At 41.0% G+C, this 25,110-nt stretch overlaps 20 non-coding genes across 20 annotated transcripts; all 20 read right to left on the bottom strand.

The window, feature by feature from the left end:
• Nucleotides 1-1,301: 1,301 nt before the first annotated feature.
• On the bottom strand, nt 1,302-1,383 carry TRNAS-AGA (transfer RNA serine (anticodon AGA)). Its single transcript has one exon. It is a non-coding gene; the product is annotated as a tRNA-Ser (tRNA).
• A 295-nt stretch (nt 1,384-1,678) lies between these two features.
• On the bottom strand, nt 1,679-1,750 carry TRNAH-GUG (transfer RNA histidin (anticodon GUG)). The gene has a single exon. It is a non-coding gene; the product is annotated as a tRNA-His (tRNA).
• Nucleotides 1,751-3,036: 1,286 nt separating this feature from the next.
• On the bottom strand, nt 3,037-3,118 carry TRNAS-AGA (transfer RNA serine (anticodon AGA)). Its single transcript has one exon. It is a non-coding gene; the product is annotated as a tRNA-Ser (tRNA).
• Nucleotides 3,119-4,591: 1,473 nt separating this feature from the next.
• TRNAH-GUG (transfer RNA histidin (anticodon GUG)) lies at nt 4,592-4,663 on the bottom strand. The gene has a single exon. It is a non-coding gene; the product is annotated as a tRNA-His (tRNA).
• A 1,281-nt stretch (nt 4,664-5,944) lies between these two features.
• TRNAS-AGA (transfer RNA serine (anticodon AGA)) lies at nt 5,945-6,026 on the bottom strand. The gene has a single exon. It is a non-coding gene; the product is annotated as a tRNA-Ser (tRNA).
• A 295-nt stretch (nt 6,027-6,321) lies between these two features.
• Nucleotides 6,322-6,393, bottom strand: TRNAH-GUG (transfer RNA histidin (anticodon GUG)). Its single transcript has one exon. It is a non-coding gene; the product is annotated as a tRNA-His (tRNA).
• A 1,286-nt stretch (nt 6,394-7,679) lies between these two features.
• On the bottom strand, nt 7,680-7,761 carry TRNAS-AGA (transfer RNA serine (anticodon AGA)). Its single transcript has one exon. It is a non-coding gene; the product is annotated as a tRNA-Ser (tRNA).
• A 1,473-nt stretch (nt 7,762-9,234) lies between these two features.
• TRNAH-GUG (transfer RNA histidin (anticodon GUG)) lies at nt 9,235-9,306 on the bottom strand. The gene has a single exon. It is a non-coding gene; the product is annotated as a tRNA-His (tRNA).
• A 1,281-nt stretch (nt 9,307-10,587) lies between these two features.
• On the bottom strand, nt 10,588-10,669 carry TRNAS-AGA (transfer RNA serine (anticodon AGA)). Its single transcript has one exon. It is a non-coding gene; the product is annotated as a tRNA-Ser (tRNA).
• Nucleotides 10,670-12,142: 1,473 nt separating this feature from the next.
• TRNAH-GUG (transfer RNA histidin (anticodon GUG)) lies at nt 12,143-12,214 on the bottom strand. The gene has a single exon. It is a non-coding gene; the product is annotated as a tRNA-His (tRNA).
• Nucleotides 12,215-13,495: 1,281 nt separating this feature from the next.
• TRNAS-AGA (transfer RNA serine (anticodon AGA)) lies at nt 13,496-13,577 on the bottom strand. The gene has a single exon. It is a non-coding gene; the product is annotated as a tRNA-Ser (tRNA).
• Nucleotides 13,578-13,872: 295 nt separating this feature from the next.
• Nucleotides 13,873-13,944, bottom strand: TRNAH-GUG (transfer RNA histidin (anticodon GUG)). Its single transcript has one exon. It is a non-coding gene; the product is annotated as a tRNA-His (tRNA).
• Nucleotides 13,945-15,230: 1,286 nt separating this feature from the next.
• TRNAS-AGA (transfer RNA serine (anticodon AGA)) lies at nt 15,231-15,312 on the bottom strand. The gene has a single exon. It is a non-coding gene; the product is annotated as a tRNA-Ser (tRNA).
• A 1,652-nt stretch (nt 15,313-16,964) lies between these two features.
• TRNAS-AGA (transfer RNA serine (anticodon AGA)) lies at nt 16,965-17,046 on the bottom strand. The gene has a single exon. It is a non-coding gene; the product is annotated as a tRNA-Ser (tRNA).
• A 1,496-nt stretch (nt 17,047-18,542) lies between these two features.
• TRNAH-GUG (transfer RNA histidin (anticodon GUG)) lies at nt 18,543-18,614 on the bottom strand. Its single transcript has one exon. It is a non-coding gene; the product is annotated as a tRNA-His (tRNA).
• Nucleotides 18,615-19,895: 1,281 nt separating this feature from the next.
• On the bottom strand, nt 19,896-19,977 carry TRNAS-AGA (transfer RNA serine (anticodon AGA)). The gene has a single exon. It is a non-coding gene; the product is annotated as a tRNA-Ser (tRNA).
• A 295-nt stretch (nt 19,978-20,272) lies between these two features.
• On the bottom strand, nt 20,273-20,344 carry TRNAH-GUG (transfer RNA histidin (anticodon GUG)). The gene has a single exon. It is a non-coding gene; the product is annotated as a tRNA-His (tRNA).
• Nucleotides 20,345-21,630: 1,286 nt separating this feature from the next.
• Nucleotides 21,631-21,712, bottom strand: TRNAS-AGA (transfer RNA serine (anticodon AGA)). The gene has a single exon. It is a non-coding gene; the product is annotated as a tRNA-Ser (tRNA).
• A 1,473-nt stretch (nt 21,713-23,185) lies between these two features.
• Nucleotides 23,186-23,257, bottom strand: TRNAH-GUG (transfer RNA histidin (anticodon GUG)). Its single transcript has one exon. It is a non-coding gene; the product is annotated as a tRNA-His (tRNA).
• Nucleotides 23,258-24,529: 1,272 nt separating this feature from the next.
• Nucleotides 24,530-24,611, bottom strand: TRNAS-AGA (transfer RNA serine (anticodon AGA)). Its single transcript has one exon. It is a non-coding gene; the product is annotated as a tRNA-Ser (tRNA).
• Nucleotides 24,612-25,110: the final 499 nt, after the last annotated feature.

The following is a 25,110-nucleotide window of genomic DNA, read 5'->3' on the forward strand; positions in this document are numbered from 1 at the left end:
ATCCACTATACGATCACGGCGAGCTACTTGGGCTCAATAACATACAGTGACATGGAGAATTTATAATTCGGAACACTCAGGGAACTCCTGTGATAGGCTGAATGTGTTCATTGCTTCCTCATTCCTTATACAAAGGCTTTGTCTCCTCAGTGGTTGATAGGCTGAAACTGTTTCCTGGCCGCCTGCTTGTGAACTGACAGGAGTCAAAGATCACACATACACTTGTGGGCATGTGATGGGACACCAATGCAGGCAAACACACCTGGCGCAGATCTTCTATTCTGTCTAGTAGACCTGCATCTCCCCTGTACCTCCTCAAGCCATCTGTATGTGAAGCAAGAAAAAGTTAAGGAGCGGTCCATATACACTTTTATAGGGAGGATGCTGCCATGAGCTCCTCCCAGCTAATCACACAAACAGCAGTAAAGCAAGATACCTACACAGTTAGGGGGGACTGCATGGTTAGGTTTTTGAGGAATTATTGAAACTGACCTCAGTGACCCATGATCAGAGCTGTGGCTAATGACTGCATGCCTAATTATGATGAAGCAAGCACCATGGCTCGTAGGGGCCCCACAACACGCTTTTCTTAGCTCAATTAAAGTATAAACCTCTGCCATATATGAGTGGTAAAGGCTTGTTAATTTGGTTGCTTTTCCAATTCACGTCTGACAACAAGATGAAGGAACATTGGGGCATCAGAAGCTTTGGAAAGTAGCCACCAACCTCAGAGAAAGAGAGAAAGAGGGAAAAGGCAGTATGAGGTGTGGAGAAAACAGCAGCAGGTACAAGGAGCTCAAATGAGATTAATGGCGCCTAAATAGAGCACGTAAAGGAACAGTTACAAATCTAAGAAAAAGGAAAGAAAGACTAGGAAAAAAACACGGAAAGAGCCTGTAGATAAAATTCTCTTCCTGGGACAGCAGGCTAAGAGAAATTACACAGGGAGCAGTTAAGCTTGTAACACGGGGAGAATAGAAAAGAAAATGCAGTTTTATGAAGTGTGTTGCCTAATCCAGCAAGCACTTTTGTTTTATTTTTCTATTTGCTTCTTTTATTGGTAAAGTAAGTTTCAAGTGCATGAATGGTATGACTGAGAGAGCCAGGGTATAATAATTTGAAGTGTTTGCACCAGCGCTAATGTAGGACGAGAGTTATAGCAAAGATATGAAAGGGGTAGCGATAATAAATATGTGAAAGGGCAATAGTGACACCAAAATAAGCCACCTATTTATAAAACTGACATGGAAGAAATTCTAAAGGTTAGCTTCTGAAATTGTAGCCGATGTTAAAAAGTTTCTCGTTGTTGGCAGGATTCGAACCTGCGCGGGGGGACCCCAATGGATTTCTAGTCCATCGCCTTAACCACTCGGCCACAACAACTGACTGCAAGTTTTGTGCAAATAATCTGTATGAAAGTTTTCAAGGTGTCCCACAGAAAGTTCCTGATATCCTGCAATGCACTTTTTAAAAATAATGTTTTTTTCAGCAGGCACATTCTCTCCTAAAAACAAAAATAAGGCTACATCTTATAATCATGTGTGTTTAAATAATTTGTCGTTAGATCGTTTAAATATTTTAAAGGATCTGTTTTTAATAGACATTTTACAAAAACAACTGGTACATTTGGTAATTCTGTAAAAGAAAAACCCAACTGCCGTGACATTGCCAACCACAATGCCGTGACTCGGATTCGAACCGAGGTTACTGCGGCCACAACGCAGAGTACTAACCACTATACGATCACGGCGAGCTACTTGGGCTCAATAACATACAGTGACATGGAGAATTTATAATTCGAAACACTCAGGGAACTCCTGTGATAGGCTGAATGTGTTCATTGCTTCCTCATTCCTTATACAAAGGCTTTGTCTCCTCAGTGGTTGATAGGCTGAAACCGTTTCCTGGCCGCCTGCTTGTGAACTGCCAGAAGTCAAAGATCACACATACACTTGTGGGCCTGTGATGGGACACCAATGCAGAGAAATACACCTGGCGCAGATCTTCTATTCTGTCTATTAGACCTGCATCTCCCCTGTACCTCCTCAAGCCATCTGTATGTGAAGCAAGAAAAAGTTAAGGAGCGGTCCATCTATACTTTTATAGGGAGGATGCTGCCGTGAGCTCCTCCCAGCTAATCATACAAACAGCAGTAAAGCAAGATAACTATACAGTTAGGGGGGACTGCATGGTTAGGTTTTTGAGGAATTATTGAAACTGACCTCAGTGACCCATGATCAGAGCTGTGGCTAATGACTGCGCGCCCAATTATGATGAAGCAAGCACCATGGCTCGTAGGGGCCCCACAACACGCTTTTCTTAGCTCATTGAATTAAAGTATAAACCTCTGCCATGTATGAGTGGTAAAGGCTTGTTAATTTGGTTGCTTTTCCAATTCACGTCTGACAACAAGATGAAGGAACATTGGGGCATCAGAAGCTTTGGAAAGTAGCCACCAACCTCAGAGAAAGAGAGAAAGAGGGAAAAGGCAGTATGAGGTGTGGAGAAAACAGCAGCAGGTACAAGGAGCTCAAATGAGATTAATGGCGCCTAAATAGAGCACATAAAGGAACAGTTACAAATCTAAGAAAAGGGAAAGAAAGACTAGGAAAAAAACACGGAAAGAGCCTGTAGATAAAATTCTCTTCCTGGGACAGCAGGCTAAGAGAAATTACACAGGGTGCAGTTAAGCTTGTAACACGGGGAGAATAGAAAAGAAAATGCAGTTTTATGAAGTGTGTTTGCCTAATCCAGCAAGCACTTTTATTTTATTTTTCTATTTGCTTCTTTTATTGGTAAAGTAAGTTTCAAGTGCATGAATGGTATGACTGAGAGAGCCAGGGTATAATAATTTGAAGTGTTTGCACCAGCGCTAATGTAGGACGAGAGTTATAGCAAAGATATGAAAGGGGTAGCGATAATAAATATGTGAAAGGGCAATAGTGACACCAAAATAAGCCACCTATTTATATAACTGACATGGAAGAAATTCTAAAGGTTAACTTCTGAAATTGTAGCCGATGTTAAAAAGTTTCTCGTTGTTGGCAGGATTCGAACCTGCACGGGGAGACCCCAATGGATTTCTAGTCCATCGCCTTAACCACTCGGCCACAACAACTGACTGTAAGTTTTGTGCAAATAATCTGTATGAAAGTTTTCAAGGTGTCCCAAAGCAAATTCCTGGTATTCTGCAATGCACTTTTTAAAAAGAATGTTTTTTTCAGCAGGCACATTCTCTCCTAAAAACAAAAATTGCATGAGTATATCTCTAGGTTGGAAAAGGATAGGCTTTCATGCATACTCTCATGTGGCACTCAAGTTTTCGTGCTGCTTTTAGTCTATGGCCCATATTACAGAAGTCTACCATCTTTGAGTATTTGAGGCTCCTTTGTAAGTGCTTTATCTTTTTTACTTGAAGAGCTATATAATAAAGGGGTCAGGGAAAGATTGCATTTATGGAAGATAAAAGAAGGCACACTTGTCTCACCAAATGCCGTAGAGAAACCTGATGTTTTACTCATGTTATCCTTAGTTTGTTTTTGTTAGACCTTGCATTCTTAAGGTGGCCTCAACCCTACCTTATTGCTTTTCACCTACGCATTTTGCTGTATCTTTTTGTTGGCCTTAGGACTCTGATCACTTTATTGCTACTAATCAGTGCTGAAGTGAACGTGCTTCTTCCCTAATCATGTGTGTAATTGGAGTATACCTGACTGACAGATTTCATTGACTTGAAAGCCCCTTGTAAAGTGGTATACCATATACCCAGGAACTGATTGTGCCGCCCAAAAAAGTATCATTTCAAACCTGTCTCAAGCCTGCTACTGCAGTGCCTGTGCTGCAGTGTACTGCCACTTCGACTTGCCATTTAAAACTACTTGCCAAGCCTTAAACTCCAATTTTATTACATATAATTAACCAAAAGGTAGGCCCTAGGTAGTCCTAGGGGCATCATGCTATGTAAGTAAAAGGTAAGACATGTACTGTGGTAGTTTGCATGTCCTGGTAGTACAAAACAGTCTATTACATTTTTCACTACTGTGAGGTCTGCCCCTCTCGTAGGTTAGCATTGGGTATTCCCTTATACTTTTTGGGGGGTAATTCCATATCAGAGAGGAGAAGCTTTATTTATTTATTGATAAATCCTATTTACTGGTGAGGTTGGATTTAACTTTACTACTTTATAAATGCCATTTTTAGAGAGTGAGCATTTCTCTGCACTTACAGCTCTATTTGCCTGAAAACCTGTCTCCAATTGACGTCTGGATTGGGCTGCGAGACAGCTACATTTGTGCATTCCCTCTAGACAGCCACAATACAGGTCACTCAACTGCAACTGCATTCATGTGCATTCTGATTGGCATAGGGGAGAGCTCCATTCCCCAACCGCAAATAGGTTCAAGAACGATAATTTATGTCAGTAGGTACAATATAGCTACATCTTATAATCATGTGTGTTAAAATAATTTGTCGTTAGATCGTTTAAATATTTTAAAGGATCTGTTTTTAATAGACATTTTACAAAAACAACTGGTACATTTTGTAATTCTGTAAAAGAAAAACCCAACTGCCGTGACATTGCCAACCACAATGCCGTGACTCGGATTCGAACCAAGGTTGCTGCGGCCACAACGCAGAGTACTAACCACTATACGATCACGGCGAGCTACTTGGGCTCAATAACATACAGTGACATGGAGAATTTATAATTCGGTACACTCAGGGAACTCCTGTGATAGGCTGAATGTGTTAATTGCTTCCTCATTCCTTATACAAAGGCTTTGTCTCCTCAGTGGTTGATAGGCTGAAACTGTTTCCTGGCCGCCTGCTTGTGAACTGCCAGGAGTCAAAGATCACACATACACTTGTGGGCCTGTGATGGGATACCAATGCAGAGAAACACACCTGGCGCAGATCTTCTATACTGTCTAGTAGACCTGCATCTCCCCTGTACCTCCTCAAGCCATCTGTATGTGAAGCAAGAAAGAGTTAAGGAGCGGTCCATCTACACTTTTATAGGGAGGATGCTGCCATGAGCTCCTCCCAGCTAATCACACAAACAGCAGTAAAGCAAGATAACTACACAGTTAGGGGGGACTGCATGGTTAGGTTTTTGAGGAATTATTGAAACTGACCTCAGTGACCCATGATCAGAGCTGTGGCTAATGACTGCATGCCTAATTATGATGAAGCAAGCACCATGGCTCGTAGGGGCCCCACAACACGCTTTTCTTAGCTCAATTAAAGTATAAACCTCTGCCATATATGAGTGGTAAAGGCTTGTTAATTTGGTTGCTTTTCCAATTCACGTCTGACAACAAGATGAAGGAACAATGGGGCATCAGAAGCTTTGGAAAGTAGCCACCAACCTCAGAGAAAGAGAGAAAGAGGGAAAAGGCAGTATGAGGTGTGGAGAAAACAGCAGCAGGTACAAGGAGCTCAAATGAGATTAATGGCGCCTAAATAGAGCACGTAAAGGAACAGTTACAAATCTAAGAAAAAGGAAAGAAAGACTAGGAAAAAAACACGGAAAGAGCCTGTAGATAAAATTCTCTTCCTGGGACAGCAGGCTAAGAGAAATTACACAGGGAGCAGTTAAGCTTGTAACACGGGGAGAATAGAAAAGAAAATGCAGTTTTATGAAGTGTGTTGCCTAATCCAGCAAGCACTTTTGTTTTATTTTTCTATTTGCTTCTTTTATTGGTAAAGTAAGTTTCAAGTGCATGAATGGTATGACTGAGAGAGCCAGGGTATAATAATTTGAAGTGTTTGCACCAGCGCTAATGTAGGACGAGAGTTATAGCAAAGATATGAAAGGGGTAGCGATAATAAATATGTGAAAGGGCAATAGTGACACCAAAATAAGCCACCTATTTATAAAACTGACATGGAAGAAATTCTAAAGGTTAGCTTCTGAAATTGTAGCCGATGTTAAAAAGTTTCTCGTTGTTGGCAGGATTCGAACCTGCGCGGGGGGACCCCAATGGATTTCTAGTCCATCGCCTTAACCACTCGGCCACAACAACTGACTGCAAGTTTTGTGCAAATAATCTGTATGAAAGTTTTCAAGGTGTCCCACAGAAAGTTCCTGATATCCTGCAATGCACTTTTTAAAAATAATGTTTTTTTCAGCAGGCACATTCTCTCCTAAAAACAAAAATAAGGCTACATCTTATAATCATGTGTGTTTAAATAATTTGTCGTTAGATCGTTTAAATATTTTAAAGGATCTGTTTTTAATAGACATTTTACAAAAACAACTGGTACATTTGGTAATTCTGTAAAAGAAAAACCCAACTGCCGTGACATTGCCAACCACAATGCCGTGACTCGGATTCGAACCGAGGTTACTGCGGCCACAACGCAGAGTACTAACCACTATACGATCACGGCGAGCTACTTGGGCTCAATAACATACAGTGACATGGAGAATTTATAATTCGAAACACTCAGGGAACTCCTGTGATAGGCTGAATGTGTTCATTGCTTCCTCATTCCTTATACAAAGGCTTTGTCTCCTCAGTGGTTGATAGGCTGAAACCGTTTCCTGGCCGCCTGCTTGTGAACTGCCAGAAGTCAAAGATCACACATACACTTGTGGGCCTGTGATGGGACACCAATGCAGAGAAATACACCTGGCGCAGATCTTCTATTCTGTCTATTAGACCTGCATCTCCCCTGTACCTCCTCAAGCCATCTGTATGTGAAGCAAGAAAAAGTTAAGGAGCGGTCCATCTATACTTTTATAGGGAGGATGCTGCCGTGAGCTCCTCCCAGCTAATCATACAAACAGCAGTAAAGCAAGATAACTATACAGTTAGGGGGGACTGCATGGTTAGGTTTTTGAGGAATTATTGAAACTGACCTCAGTGACCCATGATCAGAGCTGTGGCTAATGACTGCGCGCCCAATTATGATGAAGCAAGCACCATGGCTCGTAGGGGCCCCACAACACGCTTTTCTTAGCTCATTGAATTAAAGTATAAACCTCTGCCATGTATGAGTGGTAAAGGCTTGTTAATTTGGTTGCTTTTCCAATTCACGTCTGACAACAAGATGAAGGAACATTGGGGCATCAGAAGCTTTGGAAAGTAGCCACCAACCTCAGAGAAAGAGAGAAAGAGGGAAAAGGCAGTATGAGGTGTGGAGAAAACAGCAGCAGGTACAAGGAGCTCAAATGAGATTAATGGCGCCTAAATAGAGCACATAAAGGAACAGTTACAAATCTAAGAAAAGGGAAAGAAAGACTAGGAAAAAAACACGGAAAGAGCCTGTAGATAAAATTCTCTTCCTGGGACAGCAGGCTAAGAGAAATTACACAGGGTGCAGTTAAGCTTGTAACACGGGGAGAATAGAAAAGAAAATGCAGTTTTATGAAGTGTGTTTGCCTAATCCAGCAAGCACTTTTATTTTATTTTTCTATTTGCTTCTTTTATTGGTAAAGTAAGTTTCAAGTGCATGAATGGTATGACTGAGAGAGCCAGGGTATAATAATTTGAAGTGTTTGCACCAGCGCTAATGTAGGACGAGAGTTATAGCAAAGATATGAAAGGGGTAGCGATAATAAATATGTGAAAGGGCAATAGTGACACCAAAATAAGCCACCTATTTATATAACTGACATGGAAGAAATTCTAAAGGTTAACTTCTGAAATTGTAGCCGATGTTAAAAAGTTTCTCGTTGTTGGCAGGATTCGAACCTGCGCGGGGAGACCCCAATGGATTTCTAGTCCATCGCCTTAACCACTCGGCCACAACAACTGACTGTAAGTTTTGTGCAAATAATCTGTATGAAAGTTTTCAAGGTGTCCCAAAGCAAATTCCTGGTATTCTGCAATGCACTTTTTAAAAAGAATGTTTTTTTCAGCAGGCACATTCTCTCCTAAAAACAAAAATTGCATGAGTATATCTCTAGGTTGGAAAAGGATAGGCTTTCATGCATACTCTCATGTGGCACTCAAGTTTTCGTGCTGCTTTTAGTCTATGGCCCATATTACAGAAGTCTACCATCTTTGAGTATTTGAGGCTCCTTTGTAAGTGCTTTATCTTTTTTACTTGAAGAGCTATATAATAAAGGGGTCAGGGAAAGATTGCATTTATGGAAGATAAAAGAAGGCACACTTGTCTCACCAAATGCCGTAGAGAAACCTGATGTTTTACTCATGTTATCCTTAGTTTGTTTTTGTTAGACCTTGCATTCTTAAGGTGGCCTCAACCCTACCTTATTGCTTTTCACCTACGCATTTTGCTGTATCTTTTTGTTGGCCTTAGGACTCTGATCACTTTATTGCTACTAATCAGTGCTGAAGTGAACGTGCTTCTTCCCAAATCATGTGTGTAATTGGAGTATACCTGACTGACAGATTTCATTGACTTGAAAGCCCCTTGTAAAGTGGTATACCATATACCCAGGAACTGATTGTGCCGCCCAAAAAAGTATCATTTCAAACCTGTCTCAAGCCTGCTACTGCAGTGCCTGTGCTGCAGTGTACTGCCACTTCGACTTGCCATTTAAAACTACTTGCCAAGCCTTAAACTCCAATTTTATTACATATAATTAACCAAAAGGTAGGCCCTAGGTAGTCCTAGGGGCATCATGCTATGTAAGTAAAAGGTAAGACATGTACTGTGGTAGTTTGCATGTCCTGGTAGTACAAAACAGTCTATTACATTTTTCACTACAGTGAGGTCTGCCCCTCTCGTAGGTTAGCATTGGGTATTCCCTTATACTTTTTGGGGGGTAATTCCATATCAGAGAGGAGAAGCTTTATTTATTTATTGATAAATCCTATTTACTGGTGAGGTTGGATTTAACTTTACTACTTTATAAATGCCATTTTTAGAGAGTGAGCATTTCTCTGCACTTACAGCTCTATTTGCCTGAAAACCTGTCTCCAATTGACGTCTGGATTGGGCTGCGAGACAGCTACATTTGTGCATTCCCTCTAGACAGCCACAATACAGGTCACTCAACTGCAACTGCATTCATGTGCATTCTGATTGGCATGGGGGAGAGCTCCATTCCCCAACCGCAAATAGGTTCAAGAACGATAATTTATGTCAGTAGGTACAATATAGCTACATCTTATAATCATGTGTGTTAAAATAATTTGTCGTTAGATCGTTTAAATATTTTAAAGGATCTGTTTTTAATAGACATTTTACAAAAACAACTGGTACATTTTGTAATTCTGTAAAAGAAAAACCCAACTGCCGTGACATTGCCAACCACAATGCCGTGACTCGGATTCGAACCAAGGTTGCTGCGGCCACAACGCAGAGTACTAACCACTATACGATCACGGCGAGCTACTTGGGCTCAATAACATACAGTGACATGGAGAATTTATAATTCGGTACACTCAGGGAACTCCTGTGATAGGCTGAATGTGTTAATTGCTTCCTCATTCCTTATACAAAGGCTTTGTCTCCTCAGTGGTTGATAGGCTGAAACTGTTTCCTGGCCGCCTGCTTGTGAACTGCCAGGAGTCAAAGATCACACATACACTTGTGGGCCTGTGATGGGATACCAATGCAGAGAAACACACCTGGCGCAGATCTTCTATACTGTCTAGTAGACCTGCATCTCCCCTGTACCTCCTCAAGCCATCTGTATGTGAAGCAAGAAAGAGTTAAGGAGCGGTCCATCTACACTTTTATAGGGAGGATGCTGCCATGAGCTCCTCCCAGCTAATCACACAAACAGCAGTAAAGCAAGATAACTACACAGTTAGGGGGGACTGCATGGTTAGGTTTTTGAGGAATTATTGAAACTGACCTCAGTGACCCATGATCAGAGCTGTGGCTAATGACTGCATGCCTAATTATGATGAAGCAAGCACCATGGCTCGTAGGGGCCCCACAACACGCTTTTCTTAGCTCAATTAAAGTATAAACCTCTGCCATATATGAGTGGTAAAGGCTTGTTAATTTGGTTGCTTTTCCAATTCACGTCTGACAACAAGATGAAGGAACATTGGGGCATCAGAAGCTTTGGAAAGTAGCCACCAACCTCAGAGAAAGAGAGAAAGAGGGAAAAGGCAGTATGAGGTGTGGAGAAAACAGCAGCAGGTACAAGGAGCTCAAATGAGATTAATGGCGCCTAAATAGAGCACGTAAAGGAACAGTTACAAATCTAAGAAAAAGGAAAGAAAGACTAGGAAAAAAACACGGAAAGAGCCTGTAGATAAAATTCTCTTCCTGGGACAGCAGGCTAAGAGAAATTACACAGGGAGCAGTTAAGCTTGTAACACGGGGAGAATAGAAAAGAAAATGCAGTTTTATGAAGTGTGTTGCCTAATCCAGCAAGCACTTTTATTTTATTTTTCTATTTGCTTCTTTTATTGGTAAAGTAAGTTTCAAGTGCATGAATGGTATGACTGAGAGAGCCAGGGTATAATAATTTGAAGTGTTTGCACCAGCGCTAATGTAGGACGAGAGTTATAGCAAAGATATGAAAGGGGTAGCGATAATAAATATGTGAAAGGGCAATAGTGACACCAAAATAAGCCACCTATTTATATAACTGACATGGAAGAAATTCTAAAGGTTAACTTCTGAAATTGTAGCCGATGTTAAAAAGTTTCTCGTTGTTGGCAGGATTCGAACCTGCGCGGGGAGACCCCAATGGATTTCTAGTCCATCGCCTTAACCACTCGGCCACAACAACTGACTGTAAGTTTTGTGCAAATAATCTGTATGAAAGTTTTCAAGGTGTCCCAAAGCAAATTCCTGGTATTCTGCAATGCACTTTTTAAAAAGAATGTTTTTTTCAGCAGGCACATTCTCTCCTAAAAACAAAAATTGCATGAGTATATCTCTAGGTTGGAAAAGGATAGGCTTTCATGCATACTCTCATGTGGCACTCAAGTTTTCGTGCTGCTTTTAGTCTATGGCCCATATTACAGAAGTCTACCATCTTTGAGTATTTGAGGCTCCTTTGTAAGTGCTTTATCTTTTTTACTTGAAGAGCTATATAATAAAGGGGTCAGGGAAAGATTGCATTTATGGAAGATAAAAGAAGGCACACTTGTCTCACCAAATGCCGTAGAGAAACCTGATGTTTTACTCATGTTATCCTTAGTTTGTTTTTGTTAGACCTTGCATTCTTAAGGTGGCCTCAACCCTACCTTATTGCTTTTCACCTACGCATTTTGCTGTATCTTTTTGTTGGCCTTAGGACTCTGATCACTTTATTGCTACTAATCAGTGCTGAAGTGAACGTGCTTCTTCCCAAATCATGTGTGTAATTGGAGTATACCTGACTGACAGATTTCATTGACTTGAAAGCCCCTTGTAAAGTGGTATACCATATACCCAGGAACTGATTGTGCCGCCCAAAAAAGTATCATTTCAAACCTGTCTCAAGCCTGCTACTGCAGTGCCTGTGCTGCAGTGTACTGCCACTTCGACTTGCCATTTAAAACTACTTGCCAAGCCTTAAACTCCAATTTTATTACATATAATTAACCAAAAGGTAGGCCCTAGGTAGTCCTAGGGGCATCATGCTATGTAAGTAAAAGGTAAGACATGTACTGTGGTAGTTTGCATGTCCTGGTAGTACAAAACAGTCTATTACATTTTTCACTACTGTGAGGTCTGCCCCTCTCGTAGGTTAGCATTGGGTATTCCCTTATACTTTTTGGGGGGTAATTCCATATCAGAGAGGAGAAGCTTTATTTATTTATTGATAAATCCTATTTACTGGTGAGGTTGGATTTAACTTTACTACTTTATAAATGCCATTTTTAGAGAGTGAGCATTTCTCTGCACTTACAGCTCTATTTGCCTGAAAACCTGTCTCCAATTGACGTCTGGATTGGGCTGCGAGACAGCTACATTTGTGCATTCCCTCTAGACAGCCACAATACAGGTCACTCAACTGCAACTGCATTCATGTGCATTCTGATTGGCATGGGGGAGAGCTCCATTCCCCAACCGCAAATAGGTTCAAGAACGATAATTTATGTCAGTAGGTACAATATAGCTACATCTTATAATCATGTGTGTTAAAATAATTTGTCGTTAGATCGTTTAAATATTTTAAAGGATCTGTTTTTAATAGACATTTTACAAAAACAACTGGTACATTTTGTAATTCTGTAAAAGAAAAACCCAACTGCCGTGACATTGCCAACCACAATGCCGTGACTCGGATTCGAACCAAGGTTGCTGCGGCCACAACGCAGAGTACTAACCACTATACGATCACGGCGAGCTACTTGGGCTCAATAACATACAGTGACATGGAGAATTTATAATTCGGTACACTCAGGGAACTCCTGTGATAGGCTGAATGTGTTAATTGCTTCCTCATTCCTTATACAAAGGCTTTGTCTCCTCAGTGGTTGATAGGCTGAAACTGTTTCCTGGCCGCCTGCTTGTGAACTGCCAGGAGTCAAAGATCACACATACACTTGTGGGCCTGTGATGGGATACCAATGCAGAGAAACACACCTGGCGCAGATCTTCTATACTGTCTAGTAGACCTGCATCTCCCCTGTACCTCCTCAAGCCATCTGTATGTGAAGCAAGAAAGAGTTAAGGAGCGGTCCATCTACACTTTTATAGGGAGGATGCTGCCATGAGCTCCTCCCAGCTAATCACACAAACAGCAGTAAAGCAAGATAACTACACAGTTAGGGGGGACTGCATGGTTAGGTTTTTGAGGAATTATTGAAACTGACCTCAGTGACCCATGATCAGAGCTGTGGCTAATGACTGCATGCCTAATTATGATGAAGCAAGCACCATGGCTCGTAGGGGCCCCACAACACGCTTTTCTTAGCTCAATTAAAGTATAAACCTCTGCCATATATGAGTGGTAAAGGCTTGTTAATTTGGTTGCTTTTCCAATTCACGTCTGACAACAAGATGAAGGAACATTGGGGCATCAGAAGCTTTGGAAAGTAGCCACCAACCTCAGAGAAAGAGAGAAAGAGGGAAAAGGCAGTATGAGGTGTGGAGAAAACAGCAGCAGGTACAAGGAGCTCAAATGAGATTAATGGCGCCTAAATAGAGCACGTAAAGGAACAGTTACAAATCTAAGAAAAAGGAAAGAAAGACTAGGAAAAAAACACGGAAAGAGCCTGTAGATAAAATTCTCTTCCTGGGACAGCAGGCTAAGAGAAATTACACAGGGAGCAGTTAAGCTTGTAACACGGGGAGAATAGAAAAGAAAATGCAGTTTTATGAAGTGTGTTGCCTAATCCAGCAAGCACTTTTGTTTTATTTTTCTATTTGCTTCTTTTATTGGTAAAGTAAGTTTCAAGTGCATGAATGGTATGACTGAGAGAGCCAGGGTATAATAATTTGAAGTGTTTGCACCAGCGCTAATGTAGGACGAGAGTTATAGCAAAGATATGAAAGGGGTAGCGATAATAAATATGTGAAAGGGCAATAGTGACACCAAAATAAGCCACCTATTTATAAAACTGACATGGAAGAAATTCTAAAGGTTAGCTTCTGAAATTGTAGCCGATGTTAAAAAGTTTCTCGTTGTTGGCAGGATTCGAACCTGCGCGGGGGGACCCCAATGGATTTCTAGTCCATCGCCTTAACCACTCGGCCACAACAACTGACTGCAAGTTTTGTGCATATAATCTGTATGAAAGTTTTCAAGGTGTCCCACAGAAAGTTCCTGATATCCTGCAATGCACTTTTTAAAAATAATGTTTTTTTCAGCAGGCACATTCTCTCCTAAAAACAAAAATAAGGCTACATCTTATAATCATGTGTGTTTAAATAATTTGTCGTTAGATCGTTTAAATATTTTAAAGGATCTGTTTTTAATAGACATTTTACAAAAACAACTGGTACATTTGGTAATTCTGTAAAAGAAAAACCCAACTGCCGTGACATTGCCAACCACAATGCCGTGACTCGGATTCGAACCGAGGTTACTGCGGCCACAACGCAGAGTACTAACCACTATACGATCACGGCGAGCTACTTGGGCTCAATAACATACAGTGACATGGAGAATTTATAATTCGAAACACTCAGGGAACTCCTGTGATAGGCTGAATGTGTTCATTGCTTCCTCATTCCTTATACAAAGGCTTTGTCTCCTCAGTGGTTGATAGGCTGAAACCGTTTCCTGGCCGCCTGCTTGTGAACTGCCAGAAGTCAAAGATCACACATACACTTGTGGGCCTGTGATGGGACACCAATGCAGAGAAATACACCTGGCGCAGATCTTCTATTCTGTCTATTAGACCTGCATCTCCCCTGTACCTCCTCAAGCCATCTGTATGTGAAGCAAGAAAAAGTTAAGGAGCGGTCCATCTATACTTTTATAGGGAGGATGCTGCCGTGAGCTCCTCCCAGCTAATCATACAAACAGCAGTAAAGCAAGATAACTATACAGTTAGGGGGGACTGCATGGTTAGGTTTTTGAGGAATTATTGAAACTGACCTCAGTGACCCATGATCAGAGCTGTGGCTAATGACTGCGCGCCCAATTATGATGAAGCAAGCACCATGGCTCGTAGGGGCCCCACAACACGCTTTTCTTAGCTCATTGAATTAAAGTATAAACCTCTGCCATGTATGAGTGGTAAAGGCTTGTTAATTTGGTTGCTTTTCCAATTCACGTCTGACAACAAGATGAAGGAACATTGGGGCATCAGAAGCTTTGGAAAGTAGCCACCAACCTCAGAGAAAGAGAGAAAGAGGGAAAAGGCAGTATGAGGTGTGGAGAAAACAGCAGCAGGTACAAGGAGCTCAAATGAGATTAATGGCGCCTAAATAGAGCACATAAAGGAACAGTTACAAATCTAAGAAAAGGGAAAGAAAGACTAGGAAAAAAACACGGAAAGAGCCTGTAGATAAAATTCTCTTCCTGGGACAGCAGGCTAAGAGAAATTACACAGGGAGCAGTTAAGCTTGTAACACGGGGAGAATAGAAAAGAAAATGCAGTTTTATGAAGTGTGTTTGCCTAATCCAGCAAGCACTTTTATTTTATTTTTCTATTTGCTTCTTTTATTGGTAAAGTAGGTTTCAAGTGCATGAATGGTATGACTGAGAGAGCCAGGGTATAATAATTTGAAGTGTTTGCACCAGCGCTAATGTAGGACGAGAGTTATAGCAAAGATATGAAAGGGGTAGCGATAATAAATATGTGAAAGGGCAATAGTGACACCAAAATAAGCCACCTATTTATAAAACTGACATGGAAGAAATTCTAAAGGTTAACTTCTGAAATTGTAGCCGATGTTAAAAAGTTTCTCGTTGTTGGCAGGATTCGAACCTGCGCGGGGAGACCCAAATGGATTTCTAGTCCATCGCCTTAACCACTCTGCCACACCAACTGACTGTGAGTTTTGTGCAAATAATCTGCATGAAAGTTTTCAAGGTGTGCCACAGCAAATTCCTGATATCCTGCAATGCACTTTTTAAAAATAGTTTTTTTCAGCAGGCACATTCTCTCCTAAAAACAAAAATAAGGCTACATCTTATAATCATGTGTGTTTAAATAATTTGTCGTTAAATCGTTTAAATATTTTAAAGGATCTGTTTTTAATAGACATTTTACAAAAACAACTGGTACATTTGGTAATTCTGTAAAAGAAAAACCCAACTGCTGTGACATTGCCAACCACAATGCCATGACTCGGTTTCGAACCGAGGTTGCTGCAGCCACAACGCAGAGTACTAACCACTATACGATCACAGCGAGCTACTTGGGCTCAATAGCATACAGTGACATGGAGAATTTATAATTAGAAACAGTCAGGGAACTCCAGTGATAGGCTGAATGTGTTCATTGCTTCCTCATTCCTTATACAAAGGCTTTGTCTCCTCAGTGGTTGATAGGCTGAAACCGTTTCCTGGTTGCCTGCTTGTGAACTGCCAGAAGTCAAAGATCACACATACACTTGTTGGCCTGTGATGGGACACCAATGCAGAGAAACACACCTGGCGCAGATCTTCTATTCTGTCTATTAGACCTGCATCTCCCCTGTACCTCCTCAAGCCATCTGTATGTGAAGCAAGAAAAAATTAAGGAGCGGTCCATCTATACTTTTATAGGGAGGATGCTGCCGTGAGCTCCTCCCAGCTAATCACACAAACAGCAGTAAAGCAAGATAACTATACAGTTAGGGGGGACTGCATGGTTAGGTTTTTGAGGAATTATTGAAACTGACCTCAGTGACCCATGATCAGAGCTGTGGCTAATGACTGCGCGCCCAATTATGATGAAGCAAGCACCATGGCTCGTAGGGGCCCCACAACACGCTTTTCTTAGCTCATTGAATTAAAGTATAAACCTCTGCCATGTATGAGTGGTAAAGGCTTGTTAATTTGGTTGCTTTTCCAATTCACATCTGACAACAAGATGAAGGAACATTGGGGCATCAGAAGCTTTGGAAAGTAGCCACCAAACCTCGGAGAAAGAGAGAAAGAGGGAAAAGGCAGTATGAGGTGTGGAGAAAACAGCAGCAGGTACAAGGAGCTCAAATGAGATTAATGGCGCCTAAATAGAGCACATAAAGGAACAGTTACAAATCTAAGAAAAGGGAAAGAAAGACTAGGAAAAAAACACGGAAAGAGCCTGTAGATAAAATTCTCTTCCTGGGACAGCAGGCTAAGAGAAATTACACAGGGAGCAGTTAAGCTTGTAACACGGGGAGAATAGAAAAGAAAATGCAGTTTTATGAAGTGTGTTTGCCTCATCCAGCAAGCACTTTTATTTTATTTTTCTATTTGCTTCTTTTATTGGTAAAGTAAGTTTCAAGTGCATGAATGGTATGACTGAGAGAGCCAGGGTATAATAAATTGAAGTGTTTGCACCAGCGCTAATGTAGGACGAGAGTTATAGCAAAGATATGAAAGGGGTAGCGATAATAAATATGTGAAAGGGCAATAGTGACACCAAAATAAGCCACCTATTTATAAAACTGACATGGAAGAAATTCTAAAGGTTAACTTCTGAAATTGTAGCCGATGTTAAAAAGTTTCTCGTTGTTGGCAGGATTTGAACCTGCGCGGGGAGACCCCAATGGATTTCTAGTCCATCGCCTTAACCACTCGGCCACAACAACTGACTGTAAGTTTTGTGCAAATAATCTGTATGAAAGTTTTCAAGGTGTCCCACAGCAAATTCCTGGTATTCTGCAATGCACTTTTTTAAAATAATGTATTTTTCAGCAGGCACATTCTCTCCTAAAAACAAAAATTGCATGAGTATATCTCTAGTTTGGAAAAGGATAGGCTTTCATGCATACTGTCATGTGGCACTCAAGTTTTTGGGACCCTATTGCACTCTGTTTTCGTGCTGCTTTTAGTCTATGGCCCATATTACAGAAGTCTACCATCTTTGAGTATTTGAGGCTCCTTTGTAAGTGCTTTATCTTTTTTACTTGAAGAGCTATATAATAAAGGGGTCAGGGAAAGGTTGCATTTATGGAAGATAAAAGAAGGCACACTTGTCTCACCAAATGCCGTAGAGAAACCTGATGTTTTACTCATGTTATCCTTAGTTTGTTTTTGTTAGACCTTGCATTCTTAAGGTGGCCTCAACCCTACCTTATTGCTTTTCACCTACGCATTTTGCTGTATCTTTTTGTTGGCCTTAAGACTCTGATCACTTTATTGCTACTAATCAGTGCTGAAGTGAACGTGCTTCTTCCCTAATCATGTGTGTAATTGGAGTATACCTGACTGACAGATTTCATTGACTTGAAAGCCCCTTGTAAAGTGGTATACCATATACCCAGGAACTGATTGTGCCGCCCAAAAAAGTATCATTTCAAACCTGTCTCAAGCCTGCTACTGCAGTGCCTGTGCTGCAGTGTACTGCCACTTCGACTTGCCATTTAAAACTACTTGCCAAGCCTTAAACTCCAATTTAATTACATATAATTAACCAAAAGGTAGGCCCCAGGTAGTCCTATGGCCATCATGCTATGTAAGTAAAAGGTAAGACATGTACTGTGGTAGTTTGCATGTCCTGGTAGTACAAAACAGTCTATTACATTTTTCACTACTGTGAGGTCTGCCCCTCTCGTAGGTTAGCATTGGGTATTCCCTTATACTTTTTGGGGGTAATTCCATATCAGAGAGGAGAAGCTTTATTTATTTATTGATAAATCCTATTTACTGGTGAGGTTGGATTTAACTTTACTACTTTATAAATGCCATTTTTAGAGAGTGAGCATTTCTCTGCACTTACTGCTCTATTTGCCTGAAAACCTGTCTCCAATTGACGTCTGGATTGGGCTGCGAGACAGCTACATTTGTGCATTCCCTCTAGACAGCCACAATACAGGTCACTCAACTGCAACTGCATTCATCTGCATTCTGATTGGCATGGGGGAGAGCTCCATTCCCCCACCGCAAATAGGTTCAAGAACGATAATTTATGTTAGTAGGTACAATATAGCTACATCTTATAATCATGTGTGTTAAAATAATTTGTCGTTAGATCGTTTAAATATTTTAAAGGATCTGTTTTTAATAGACATTTTACAAAAACAACTGGTACATTTGGTAATTCTGTAAAAGAAAAACCCAACTGCCGTGACATTGCCAACCACAATGCCGTGACTCGGATTCGAACCGAGGTTGCTGCGGCCACAACGCAGAGTACTAACCACTATACGATCACGGCGAGCTACTTGGGCTCAATAACATACAGTGACATGGAGAATTTATAATTCGGTACACTCAGGGAACTCCTGTGATAGGCTGAATGTGTTAATTGCTTCCTCATTCCTTATACAAAGGCTTTGTCTCCTCAGTGGTTGATAGGCTGAAACTGTTTCCTGGCCGCCTGCTTGTGAACTGCCAGGAGTCAAAGATCACACATACACTTGTGGGCCTGTGATGGGACACCAATGCAGAGAAACACACCTGGCGCAGATCTTCTATACTGTCTAGTAGACCTGCATCTCCCCTGTACCTCCTCAAGCCATCTGTATGTGAAGCAAGAAAGAGTTAAGGAGCGGTCCATCTACACTTTTATAGGGAGGATGCTGCCATGAGCTCCTCCCAGCTAATCACACAAACAGCAGTAAAGTAAGATAACTACACAGTTAGGGGGGACTGCATGGTTAGGTTTTTGAGGAATTATTGAAACTGACCTCAGTGACCCATGATCAGAGCTGTGGCTAATGACTGCGTGCCTAATTATGATGAAGCAAGCACCATGGCTCGTAGGGGCCCCACAACACGCTTTCCTTAGCTCAATTAAAGTATAAACCTCTGCCATATATGAGTGGTAAAGGCTTGTTAATTTGGTTGCTTTTCCAATTCACGTCTGACAACAAGATGAAGAAACATTGGGGCATCAGAAGCTTTGGAAAGTAGCCACCAACCTCAGAGAAAGAGAGAAAGAGGGAAAAGGCAGTATGAGGTGTGGAGAAAACAGCAGCAGGTACAAGGAGCTCAAATGAGATTAATGGCGCCTAAATAGAGCACGTAAAGGAACAGTTACAAATCTAAAAAAAAGGAAAGAAAGACTAGGAAAAAAACACGGAAAGAGCCTGTAGATAAAATTCTCTTCCTGGGACAGCAGGCTAAGAGAAATTACACAGGGAGCAGTTAAGCTTGTAACACGGGGAGAATAGAAAAGAAAATGCAGTTTTATGAAGTGTGTTGCCTAATCCAGCAAGCACTTTTGTTTTATTTTTCTATTTGCTTCTTTTATTGGTAAAGTAAGTTTCAAGTGCATGAATGGTATGACTGAGAGAGCCAGGGTATAATAATTTGAAGTGTTTGCACCAGCGCTAATGTAGGACGAGAGTTATAGCAAAGATATGAAAGGGGTAGCGATAATAAATATGTGAAAGGGCAATAGTGACACCAAAATAAGCCACCTATTTATAAAACTGACATGGAAGAAATTCTAAAGGTTAGCTTCTGAAATTGTAGCCGATGTAAAAAAGTTTCTCGTTGTTGGCAGGATTCGAACCTGCGCGGGGGGACCCCAATGGATTTCTAGTCCATCGCCTTAACCACTCGGCCACAACAACTGACTGCAAGTTTTGTGCAAATAATCTGTATGAAAGTTTTCAAGGTGTCCCACAGAAAGTTCCTGATATCCTGCAATGCACTTTTTAAAAATAATGTTTTTTTCAGCAGGCACATTCTCTCCTAAAAACAAAAATAAGGCTACATCTTATAATCATGTGTGTTTAAATAATTTGTCGTTAGATCGTTTAAATATTTTAAAGGATCTGTTTTTAATAGACATTTTACAAAAACAACTGGTACATTTGGTAATTCTGTAAAAGAAAAACCCAACTGCCGTGACATTGCCAACCACAATGCCATGATTCGGATTCGAACCGAGGTTACTGCGGCCACAACGCAGAGTACTAACCACTATACTATCACGGCGAGCTACTTGGGCTCAATAACATACAGTGACATGGAGAATTTATAATTCGAAACACTCAGGGAACTCCTGTGATAGGCTGAATGTGTTCATTGCTTCCTCATTCCTTATACAAAGGCTTTGTCTCCTCAGTGGTTGATAGGCTGAAACCGTTTCCTGGCCGCCTGCTTGTGAACTGCCAGAAGTCAAAGATCACACATACACTTGTGGGCCTGTGATGGGACACCAATGCAGAGAAATACACCTGGCGCAAATCTTCTATTCTGTCTATTAGACCTGCATCTCCCCTGTACCTCCTCAAGCCATCTGTATGTGAAGCAAGAAAAAGTTAAGGAGCGGTCCATCTATACTTTTATAGGGAGGATGCTGCCGTGAGCTCCTCCCAGCTAATCATACAAACAGCAGTAAAGCAAGATAACTATACAGTTAGGGGGGACTGCATGGTTAGGTTTTTGAGGAATTATTGAAACTGACCTCAGTGACCCATGATCAGAGCTGTGGCTAATGACTGCGCGCCCAATTATGATGAAGCAAGCACCATGGCTCGTAGGGGCCCCACAACACGCTTTTCTTAGCTCATTGAATTAAAGTATAAACCTCTGCCATGTATGAGTGGTAAAGGCTTGTTAATTTGGTTGCTTTTCCAATTCACGTCTGACAACAAGATGAAGGAACATTGGGGCATCAGAAGCTTTGGAAAGTAGCCACCAACCTCAGAGAAAGAGAGAAAGAGGGAAAAGGCAGTATGAGGTGTGGAGAAAACAGCAGCAGGTACAAGGAGCTCAAATGAGATTAATGGCGCCTAAATAGAGCACATAAAGGAACAGTTACAAATCTAAGAAAAGGGAAAGAAAGACTAGGAAAAAAACACGGAAAGAGCCTGTAGATAAAATTCTCTTCCTGGGACAGCAGGCTAAGAGAAATTACACAGGGTGCAGTTAAGCTTGTAACACGGGGAGAATAGAAAAGAAAATGCAGTTTTATGAAGTGTGTTTGCCTAATCCAGCAAGCACTTTTATTTTATTTTTCTATTTGCTTCTTTTATTGGTAAAGTAAGTTTCAAGTGCATGAATGGTATGACTGAGAGAGCCAGGGTATAATAATTTGAAGTATTTGCACCAGCGCTAATGTAGGACGAGAGTTATAGCAAAGATATGAAAGGGGTAGCGATAATAAATATGTGAAAGGGCAATAGTGACACCAAAATAAGCCACCTATTTATAAAACTGACATGGAAGAAATTCTAAAGGTTAACTTCTGAAATTGTAGCCGATGTTAAAAAGTTTCTCGTTGTTGGCAGGATTCGAACCTGCGCGGGGAGACCCCAATGGATTTCTAGTCCATCGCCTTAACCACTCGGCCACAACAACTGACTGTAAGTTTTGTGCAAATAATCTGTATGAAAGTTTTCAAGGTGTCCCAAAGCAAATTCCTGGTATTCTGCAATGCACTTTTTAAAAAGAATGTTTTTTTCAGCAGGCACATTCTCTCCTAAAAACAAAAATTGCATGAGTATATCTCTAGGTTGGAAAAGGATAGGCTTTCATGCATACTCTCATGTGGCACTCAAGTTTTCGTGCTGCTTTTAGTCTATGGCCCATATTACAGAAGTCTACCATCTTTGAGTATTTGAGGCTCCTTTGTAAGTGCTTTATCTTTTTTACTTGAAGAGCTATATAATAAAGGGGTCAGGGAAAGATTGCATTTATGGAAGATAAAAGAAGGCACACTTGTCTCACCAAATGCCGTAGAGAAACCTGATGTTTTACTCATGTTATCCTTAGTTTGTTTTTGTTAGACCTTGCATTCTTAAGGTGGCCTCAACCCTACCTTATTGCTTTTCACCTACGCATTTTGCTGTATCTTTTTGTTGGCCTTAGGACTCTGATCACTTTATTGCTACTAATCAGTGATGAAGTGAACGTGCTTCTTCCCAAATCATGTGTGTAATTGGAGTATACCTGACTGACAGATTTCATTGACTTGAAAGCCCCTTGTAAAGTGGTATACCATATACCCAGGAACTGATTGTGCCGCCCAAAAAAGTATCATTTCAAACCTGTCTCAAGCCTGCTACTGCAGTGCCTGTGCTGCAGTGTACTGCCACTTCGACTTGCCATTTAAAACTACTTGCCAAGCCTTAAACTCCAATTTTATTACATATAATTAACCAAAAGGTAGGCCCTAGGTAGTCCTAGGGGCATCATGCTATGTAAGTAAAAGGTAAGACATGTACTGTGCTAGTTTGCATGTCCTGGTAGTACAAAACAGTCTATTACATTTGTCACTACTGTGAGGTCTGCCCCTCTCGTAGGTTAGCATTGGGTATTCCCTTATACTTTTTGGGGGGTAATTCCATATCAGAGAGGAGAAGCTTTATTTATTTATTGATAAATCCTATTTACTGGTGAGGTTGGATTTAACTTTACTACTTTATAAATGCCATTTTTAGAGAGTGAGCATTTCTCTGCACTTACAGCTCTATTTGCCTGAAAACCTGTCTCCAATTGACGTCTGGATTGGGCTGCGAGACAGCTACATTTGTGCATTCCCTCTAGACAGCCACAATACAGGTCACTCAACTGCAACTGCATTCATGTGCATTCTGATTGGCATGGGGGAGAGCTCCATTCCCCAACCGCAAATAGGTTCAAGAACGATAATTTATGTCAGTAGGTACAATATAGCTACATCTTATAATCATGTGTGTTAAAATAATTTGTCGTTAGATCGTTTAAATATTTTAAAGGATCTGTTTTTAATAGACATTTTACAAAAACAACTGGTACATTTTGTAATTCTGTAAAAGAAAAACCCAACTGCCGTGACATTGCCAACCACAATGCCGTGACTTGGATTCGAACCAAGGTTGCTGCGGCCACAACGCAGAGTACTAACCACTATACGATCACGGCGAGCTACTTGGGCTCAATAACATACAGTGACATGGAGAATTTATAATTCGGTACACTCAGGGAACTCCTGTGATAGGCTGAATGTGTTAATTGCTTCCTCATTCCTTATACAAAGGCTTTGTCTCCTCAGTGGTTGATAGGCTGAAACTGTTTCCTGGCCACCTGCTTGTGAACTGCCAGGAGTCAAAGATCACACATACACTTGTGGGCCTGTGATGGGATACCAATGCAGAGAAACACACCTGGCGCAGATCTTCTATACTGTCTAGTAGACCTGCATCTCCCCTGTACCTCCTCAAGCCATCTGTATGTGAAGCAAGAAAGAGTTAAGGAGCGGTCCATCTACACCTCTATAGGGAGGATGCTGCCATGAGCTCCTCCCAGCTAATCACACAAACAGCAGTAAAGCAAGATAACTACACAGTTAGGGGGGACTGCATGGTTAGGTTTTTGAGGAATTATTGAAACTGACCTCAGTGACCCATGATCAGAGCTGTGGCTAATGACTGCATGCCTAATTATGATGAAGCAAGCACCATGGCTCGTAGGGCCCCACAACACGCTTTTCTTAGCTCAATTAAAGTATAAACCTCTGCCATATATGAGTGGTAAAGGCTTGTTAATTTGGTTGCTTTTCCAATTCACGTCTGACAACAAGATGAAGGAACATTGGGGCATCAGAAGCTTTGGAAAGTAGCCACCAACCTCAGAGAAAGAGGGAAAAGGCAGTATGAGGTGTGGAGAAAACAGCAGCAGGTACAAGGAGCTCAAATGAGATTAATGGCGCCTAAATAGAGCACGTAAAGGAACAGTTACAAATCTAAGAAAAAGGAAAGAAAGACTAGGAAAAAAACACGGAAAGAGCCTGTAGATAAAATTCTCTTCCTGGGACAGCAGGCTAAGAGAAATTACACAGGGAGCAGTTAAGCTTGTAACACGGGGAGAATAGAAAAGAAAATGCAGTTTTATGAAGTGTGTTGCCTAATCCAGCAAGCACTTTTGTTTTATTTTTCTATTTGCTTCTTTTATTGGTAAAGTAAGTTTCAAGTGCATGAATGGTATGACTGAGAGAGCCAGGGTATAATAATTTGAAGTGTTTGCACCAGCGCTAATGTAGGACGAGAGTTATAGCAAAGATATGAAAGGGGTAGCGATAATAAATATGTGAAAGGGCAATAGTGACACCAAAATAAGCCACCTATTTATAAAACTGACATGGAAGAAATTCTAAAGGTTAGCTTCTGAAATTGTAGCCGATGTTAAAAAGTTTCTCGTTGTTGGCAGGATTCGAACCTGCGCGGGGGGACCCCAATGGATTTCTAGTCCATCGCCTTAACCACTCGGCCACAACAACTGACTGCAAGTTTTGTGCAAATAATCTGTATGAAAGTTTTCAAGGTGTCCCACAGAAAGTTCCTGATATCCTGCAATGCACTTTTTAAAAATAATGTTTTTTTCAGCAGGCACATTCTCTCCTAAAAACAAAAATAAGGCTACATCTTATAATCATGTGTGTTTAAATAATTTGCCGTTAGATCGTTTAAATATTTTAAAGGATCTGTTTTTAATAGACATTTTACAAAAACAACTGGTACATTTGGTAATTCTGTAAAAGAAAAACCCAACTGCCGTGACATTGCCAACCACAATGCCGTGACTCGGATTCGAACCTAGGTTACTGCGGCCACAACGCAGAGTACTAACCACTATACGATCACCGCGAGCTACTTGGGCTCAATAACATACAGTGACATGGAGAATTTATAATTCGAAACACTCAGGGAACTCCTGTGATAGGCTGAATGTGTTCATTGCTTCCTCATTCCTTATACAAAGGCTTTGTCTCCTCAGTG

Source organism: Lissotriton helveticus, chromosome 12 (assembly GCF_964261635.1).
Source record: "Lissotriton helveticus chromosome 12, aLisHel1.1, whole genome shotgun sequence".
Taxonomy (NCBI): domain Eukaryota; kingdom Metazoa; phylum Chordata; class Amphibia; order Caudata; family Salamandridae; genus Lissotriton; species Lissotriton helveticus.